We start from the raw sequence: 7,246 nt of genomic DNA, 5'->3' as shown, positions 1-7,246 counted from the left end.
TATTTTAAAAAATAAACCCATGAAACAGGCCTGGACAAAAATGATGGTACCCTTAACTTAATATTCTGTTGCACAACCTTTTGAGGCAATCACTGCAATCAAACCATTTGTGTAACTGTCAGTGAGACTTCTGCACCTCTCAGCAGGTATTCTGGTCCACTCCTCATCAGCAGACTGCTCCAGTTGTCTCAGGTTTGAAGGTTCCTTCTCCAGACGCCATGTTTCAGCTCCTTCCACAGATGTTCAATAGGATTTAGATCAGGGCTCATAGAGGCCACTTCACAATAGTCCAATGTTTTCCTCTTAGCCATTCTTGGCTGTTTTTAGTTGTGTGTTTTGGATCATTATCCTGTTGCAAGACCCATGACCTGCGACTGAGACCAAGCTTTCTGACACTGGGCAGCACATTTCTCTCTAGAATACCTTGATAGTCATGAGATTTCATTGTACCTGCACAGATTCCAGACACCCTGTACCAGATGCAGCAAAGCAGCCCCAGAACATAACAGAACCTCCTCCATGTTCCACAGTAGGGACAGTGTTCTTTTCTTCATATGCTTCATTTCTGCATCTGTGAACATAGAGCTGATGTGCCAAAAAGTTCCAGTTTTGTCTCATCTGTCCATAGGACATTCTCCCAGAAGCTTTGTGGCTTGTCAACATGCAGTTTGGCAAATTCCAGTCTGGCTTTTTTATGATTTGTTTTCAACAATGGTGTCCTCCTTGGTCGTCTCCCATGAAGTCCACTTTGGCTCAAACAACGATGGATGGTGTGATCTGACACTGATGTACCCTGACCTGGGAGTTCACCTTTAATGTCTTTAGAGGTTGTTCTGGGCTCTTTTGTTACCATTCATATTATCCATCTCTTCCATTTGTCATCAGTTTTCCTCCTGTGGCCACATGCAGGGAGGTTGGCTACAGTCCCATGGATCTTAAATTTCTGAATAATATGTGCAACTGTAGTCACAGGAACATCAAGCTGCTTGGAGATGGTCTTCTAGCCTTTACCTTTAACATGCTGGTCTATAATTTTCTTTCTAATCTCCTGAGACAACTATCTCCTTGGCTTCCTCTGGTCCATGTTTAGTGTGATACACACCATGTCACCAAACAGCACAGTGACTACTGTAACCCTATAAATAGGCCGACTGACTGATTACAAGTTTGTAGACACCTGTGATGCTAATTAGAGGACACACCTTGATTGAACATGTCCCTATGGTCACATTATTTTCAGTCTTTTCTAGGAGTACCATCATTTTTGTCCAGGCCTGTTTCATGAGTTTATTTTTTAAAATAATTCTGTTGAACCACAGTTCAAAAGCAATGTCTGATTTTCATTGGTTAATTTTCATAGGATTTTTATTTATTACTACTTTTGTCAGATTCAAATTATTTCTGTGACCATTGTGGGTTTTCCTTTCATTAACTGAGGGGGACCAACTATTTTGTCCATGTGTGTATTTACAGATCTCTATTTACAGGTACTGTAGTATTTTGATTTTTATCTTTTACAACAAACCTTGGCGTGACACGCTGCTGTTATCCACAGTCCTCTGGCCCCAGCTGCATGATGGGAGGTAAAGGACACACACACACACACACACACACACACACACACACACACACACACACACACACACACACACACACACACACACACTCAGAGAGAAAGAGAGAGAGAGTATAAATGTCAGACTGGTTGTGTGACTTTAGTCAGCTGCTGCCCCCTGCTGCTCAAAGCTCAGACTGCAGCTACACACTCCTGTTTTCAGTGTGTGTGTGTGTGTGTGTGTGTGTGTGTGTGTGTGTGTGGTCAGTCTAAAGGTGAACTCACCTGTCCAGAGAGGAGGTGGAGCTCTGACTGTCCCGCAGCTCGAGGTTTTGGGATGGGGGGAGGAGCCATCTGGGGGAGAGGCGGAGCCTGTTAGTGATCAATTACCAATCAGAAGGCGTCATCGTCTCCTAGCAACCAAAGATCTTCCATCGATCTGATTGGACGCTGCTGACTGAAGGATCGTTCTGATCAATTCATGATCAATAACTGATGTCAGCGGGAAGGAAGGAAGAACCACGCTGACTCACAACACGACAATACAACACAACACATGAACAATAATACAACACAAACACACAAACAACACAAGCAAACAAAACACAACACAAATGACAAACAACACAACCGAAAACAACACAAATAACAATTCAAAACAAAACAAATACAAATAAGACGACAAATAAAAACAACACAAACACCAGAAACAAACAACAACACAAACAACTGTCAGCTCCTGATGAAGAAACTAGCACACCTGTTGGTACCAGAGTCACCTCCTCCAGTTATTTTATCTTTCTTATTTTTTCCTGTCAGACCTCCTCCTCACCTTTAGCTGTCTCACGTTTTCCATTTGTAGCTGTTTTTCAGATCCTTTGACTGAATTTCTCTTTGTTCTCTCTGTCTTTCCCTCCATTGACCCTTATATTTACCTACAGCCCCCTCCCCACCCTCTGATCCACCCTCTGACATCCCTATAAATTGTGTAACTCTCCAGATGTTCTGATCTTTTTACCTTCACAGACTCATGCTCTGTGTTGTTCAGCCCACCGTAAACCAGAAAACCACTAAACACCCCACTACAGCAGGCAGACTAGCAAGGACTAATTTCTTCAACACTATGATGCCGTGACCCGAAGGCAGCATACTTCAGAGGAGACTCTTCCCAGACCAAGGACACACCAGTGGACTCATTCCAGACTGTACTGAGGTAAGGATCCTTTTGAAAACCCAGTTATTGTCACTGTGTGTTGGAGGTCTGTGGAACTGTAGACCCAAAGAAGCTGATGCCATCCGTGTTTGAAGTTTGCTGTAAGTGGCTGTGAACATGGGGAGGTTAAATATTAGTTTGTATTTTTGTTTTTAAGGAAATAAGAGAAGAATAGGCCTAAAATAGAAGAGTAAGGATAGGCCAGTGCAGGACCAGGTAGAAGTAGGGACATGATTCGCTCTCCCAATACTTAGAGTTACTGTTGTTTTTCTGAGAATCTGACCCTCCATGTAAATTTGTAAATAGTTGGTGTCTGCAATGGCAGCTGCATTTTAGACAACGTAGTTTCTCAATTTTACGATTATTTTTGTAAGAATTTTTCATGTCATATATTTGCTTTTTTATTTTTACTTTAACCCTCCTGTCGTCCTGCGGGTCACAATTGATCCGGTTTAAAGTTTAAAAATGTGGAAAAAAAAAATTTTCACAGTGAAACTTCTGATGTCCACATTTTCAAAATTTTTGGGAAATCTTTGAACATTTTTTGGAGGAAAAAAAGATGTTAAAAATGTTTCTTAAGAACATTCACAAAAAATCAACCAAAATCCAGCAAATTTCACTGGGTTTTGGTTGATTTTTATGTGAATGTTCTTAAAGAAAATCTCTGAAGGTTTACTGATATATATGGAATCACTTTAGATATTTTTAAGATTTTTTTGAAAGATTTTTACTAATTTTTTGAAAATATTTTCAAGAATTTTCTTGACAAATTTGGGGAATTTTTTAAAAAATAAAACTTTTAAGGAAAACTTTTAAGGAATTATCGGAATTTTCTTCCTGAAGGTTTTGCAAATTTTCAGTAATTTGGAGAATTTTTTTGCTGAATTTTTCGATTTTTTTTCAGACAAGGAAACAATATTTTTTGGTGTCTGTAAATCAGGACAACAGGAGGGTTAAAAAAAAAAAGTTAAGACAAGTCAAAAGACAACACAACACCAACTGTTCACAGAACTCTGTTGCCTCCAGCCTCACTGACGACATCACCAAGATCTATTCCAATCAGAAAAAAGCTGTCCAGTCTTTTCCCAGTGAGCCTGCACCATGATAACCAGCTAGGAGACTGGAACCTCATCAGAGAGTTCCATCACAAGACATCCTGAACTCCTGCTGGTCTGAACCACACAACATCCGTCTCACCACCAACACAGCTTCCAGTGTGAAAGGACACACTGGACCACAGAGGACTTCAAGAGGACAGCTTCCCCACCTCCACCAGAGATCAGCAGGAGGACTCCTCACCACAGCTTTGTCAACAGAGGAGCAGCGTGGACACCCAGAGGAGAGGAGCAATGTCCATACTGGAGTTCCAGTTCCAGATACCCACACATAACTGTCCCACTAGGTAAGATTTAAAGTATACCAGCAATAAGTTTAGTGTGATTTAAAATATGTTTTGTTGCTAAAACTAAGATAAAAACAAATAAAATAAAACAGAAGTCCCATGGTTAAAAGGTACACTGAAAGTCCCAATAATAAAGAAAACAGAAGTCACTCAAAGGTCCTTTGGCAAAGTCCTGCTCGTTCCTCTACAGCACCTTCGGGCCTCCATACAGAACTCCTCATCACTGCTTCTGCTCCTCCACCGTGCTGCTGCTCGACTCTCACCTGGAAAGCTGAGAAGGTAGGATGATGCCACAGCCTCAGTGACACAATCACAATCACACACACACGCACGCACACACAGACACACACACACACGCACATACACACGCACACAGGCACGCACACACAGACACACACACACAGGCACGCACACAGACACACACGCACACAGGCACACGCACACAGACACACACGCACACAGGCACACGCACACAGACACACACGCACACAGGCACACGCACACAGACACACGCACAGGCACGCACACAGACACACACACACACGCACACAGACACAGACACACACACAGACACACACACACACACACACACACTTCCAAGTACTAAGAGTGAAATTTCAACACTCCTGTGTCAATACCAACACCTGAGAAAGCTGTTGTTTACCTGTTGTTTACAGTTCTATACCTGTTGTTTACTGTTGCTTAGTGTTCTATACCTGTTGTTTAGTGTTGTTTATCTGTTGTTTACTGTTCTATACCTGTTGTTTACTGTTGTTTACGGTTCTATACCTGTTGTTTAATGTTGTTTTCCTGTTGTTTACGGTTCTATACCTGTTGTTTAGTGTTGTTAACCTATTGTTTACTGTTGTTTATGATTCTATACCTGTTGTTTAGTGTTGTTTTCCTCTTGTTTACAGCACCTGTTTGGATTTCAGGAGTTTTCCAGCAGCTTTCCAGAGCTGTGATTCATTTCCAGGAAGAACTTGGAGCCTTAAAATGACTTCTTTCAGTTCCCACTTTATTATTGTTTAATATTACCATTATTATTATTATTTATTTATTGTCATAATTTCACTTATTATGACAACCTGCCCTGAATTCTGCATCTGTGTTTTCTTGTCGGATCATAAATCGGTTAAATCAGGTTTGTTCCTTTTCTGCTGCTGCAGTCGCATTAATCCCAGCAGCAGCAGCAGCAGCTTCTAGTAAAGCATGTGCTGCAGAGGCTGCTTTCCTTTAAACCACGTGGGTCTGAATGAACTGTTTACCCCTGAACCTCCCTTCCTGCAGCTACTGACAGCTGCTGTGACATCACGGTGCTGCTCTCTGATTGGCTGTTGACATAAACTTTATCAGGAAGAGGAGGAAGTCCAGAAGAGACGCTGAGAGTTGAAGGAGGCTGCAGGACCGAACAGACAGCTGGACACAGTGAGTCACTGTATTCTATTATTCACTTCATTCTATTGTTCACAATCTGGTAAAAACAGTTACAGTAACTGTACTTAGATTAGTTAAATTAGTTATCATTAAAATTACTTTATTTACTGTACTTACATTAGTTAATATAGTTATAATTTGTTAAAACCCAAAGGTTATTGCAGTAATCCTCCTAAATCAACCAAAATTAATTGATTGTCAGAGAATTACTGGACCAGCTCTCCATCTAACAGGTCCGGTTCCTGCAGCCCAGAGGGTCTAACCCAGGTGGGATTCTGAGGAATGATGAAGCTGGTCAGCGAGGAAATTCTCCTAGCTGCTCACTGCCTTCATCCAGACCTGTGTCCTCTGATAATTAATCTGAGTAGTGGTTAAATTAATTACCAGTCACGTCTGTTAACGGCAGCTTTCCTCTTAACAAGTCTGGCACTTGGTAAGTTGCTATGCGATCACAGTCAGCCCCTATGAATGACTGATTCCAGGATCCCATATCCTCGTGCTTCACAACAAATTACTTTAGTTACTGTAGATCAATTATTTAATATAGCTGTAAGTACTTTAGTAACTGTAGTTACATTAGTTAATATAATTACTTTAGTTACTGTAGTTACATTAGTTAATATAATCATAATTACTTTAGTTACTGTAGATACATGAGTTAATATTGTTATATTTACTTTAGTTTCTGTAGTTACATTAGTTAATATAATCATAATTACTTTAGTTACTGTAGATACATGAGTTAATATTGTTATATTTACTTTAGTTTCTGTAGTTACATTAGTTAATATAGTCATAATTACTTTAGTTTCTGTGGTTACATCAGTTAATATAGTTATAATTTCTTTAGTTACTGTCAGTGTATTTTGTTTCAGTCCAATCACAGCCAACATACTAAAGATATCCTAAAAAAGCTAAGTCAAAAACTTCAAACTGATTGATTCCATAAAAATACATCAGAGTTTTTGTTGGCGTGCTTCATGTTTATATAAAGCAGAACATTTGAAAAGTTCTTCAGAGACAGAAATGACTAAAACAAAGAACCTAACGCAGGAAACCAACCTGAAGATCCAGATTCTCAGCAAGGAAGGGTCCAGCTGCTGCCAGAAAGCCAGGAAGTACTCAGCAGTCCTTCAGTAGCTGGATCCACTCTGCACAAACAGAAAAAGTTTTGGCAAAGAAAAACCATTAAATGAGAAGGTGTGTCTAAACTTTTGACCAGTCTAGTGCGAATCACAGAAACTCTAAATATGACAGTTTTCCATCTTCATCGGTGAATGAATGATTTCTCCTGACAGCTGCTGTTTCCTGTATATCCGGAGCCATGGGGATCGCACACAGCATCCACAACAGGACGCCCTACACCTGGTACTACCGCAACATGACGTCCGACGACGTGAGTTCTCAGTTCTGGAAGTCAGGTTGACAGTTTCACAGTTTCACTGCACAATATCCTGTTTTCATTCTGTGGTTCTGTCCTACAGAGCGACAGGACGCTGCCAGGTGGCAGCTCCTGTGAGTGCACAGCCGCAAAGATAGAGACTGACAAGGTGAGGCTGAAGTATGGAAACCACAGCGACTGGGACCTCAGATATAGAGTGAACAGATATAGGTAATCAGACATATTGATCAGCTGTAT

The 7,246-nt window shown here is 40.8% G+C and overlaps 1 long non-coding RNA gene across 5 annotated transcripts; it reads left to right on the top strand.

Moving 5' to 3' along the window:
* The first annotated feature begins 1,371 nt into the window (after positions 1–1,371).
* LOC111571096 (uncharacterized) lies at positions 1,372–7,238 on the top strand. 5 transcript variants are annotated; one of them, XR_008603993.1, is made up of 8 exons: positions 1,372–2,768; positions 3,795–4,170; positions 4,361–4,449; positions 5,088–5,598; positions 5,841–6,040; positions 6,661–6,807; positions 6,906–7,003; positions 7,092–7,238. It is a non-coding gene; the product is annotated as an uncharacterized LOC111571096 (long non-coding RNA). The 5 variants fall into 5 exon arrangements; XR_008603992.1 differs by having other exon boundaries at positions 3,778–4,170; XR_008603994.1 differs by having other exon boundaries at positions 1,373–2,768; positions 3,977–4,170.
* The last annotated feature ends 8 nt before the right edge of the window (positions 7,239–7,246 follow it).

The sequence above is a fragment of the Amphiprion ocellaris genome, chromosome 14 (assembly GCF_022539595.1).
Source record: "Amphiprion ocellaris isolate individual 3 ecotype Okinawa chromosome 14, ASM2253959v1, whole genome shotgun sequence".
NCBI classification, from domain to species: Eukaryota; Metazoa; Chordata; class Actinopteri; family Pomacentridae; genus Amphiprion; species Amphiprion ocellaris.
The sequence above is the reverse complement of the archived record's forward strand: the minus strand, read 5'-3'. Positions and strand labels throughout refer to the sequence as shown.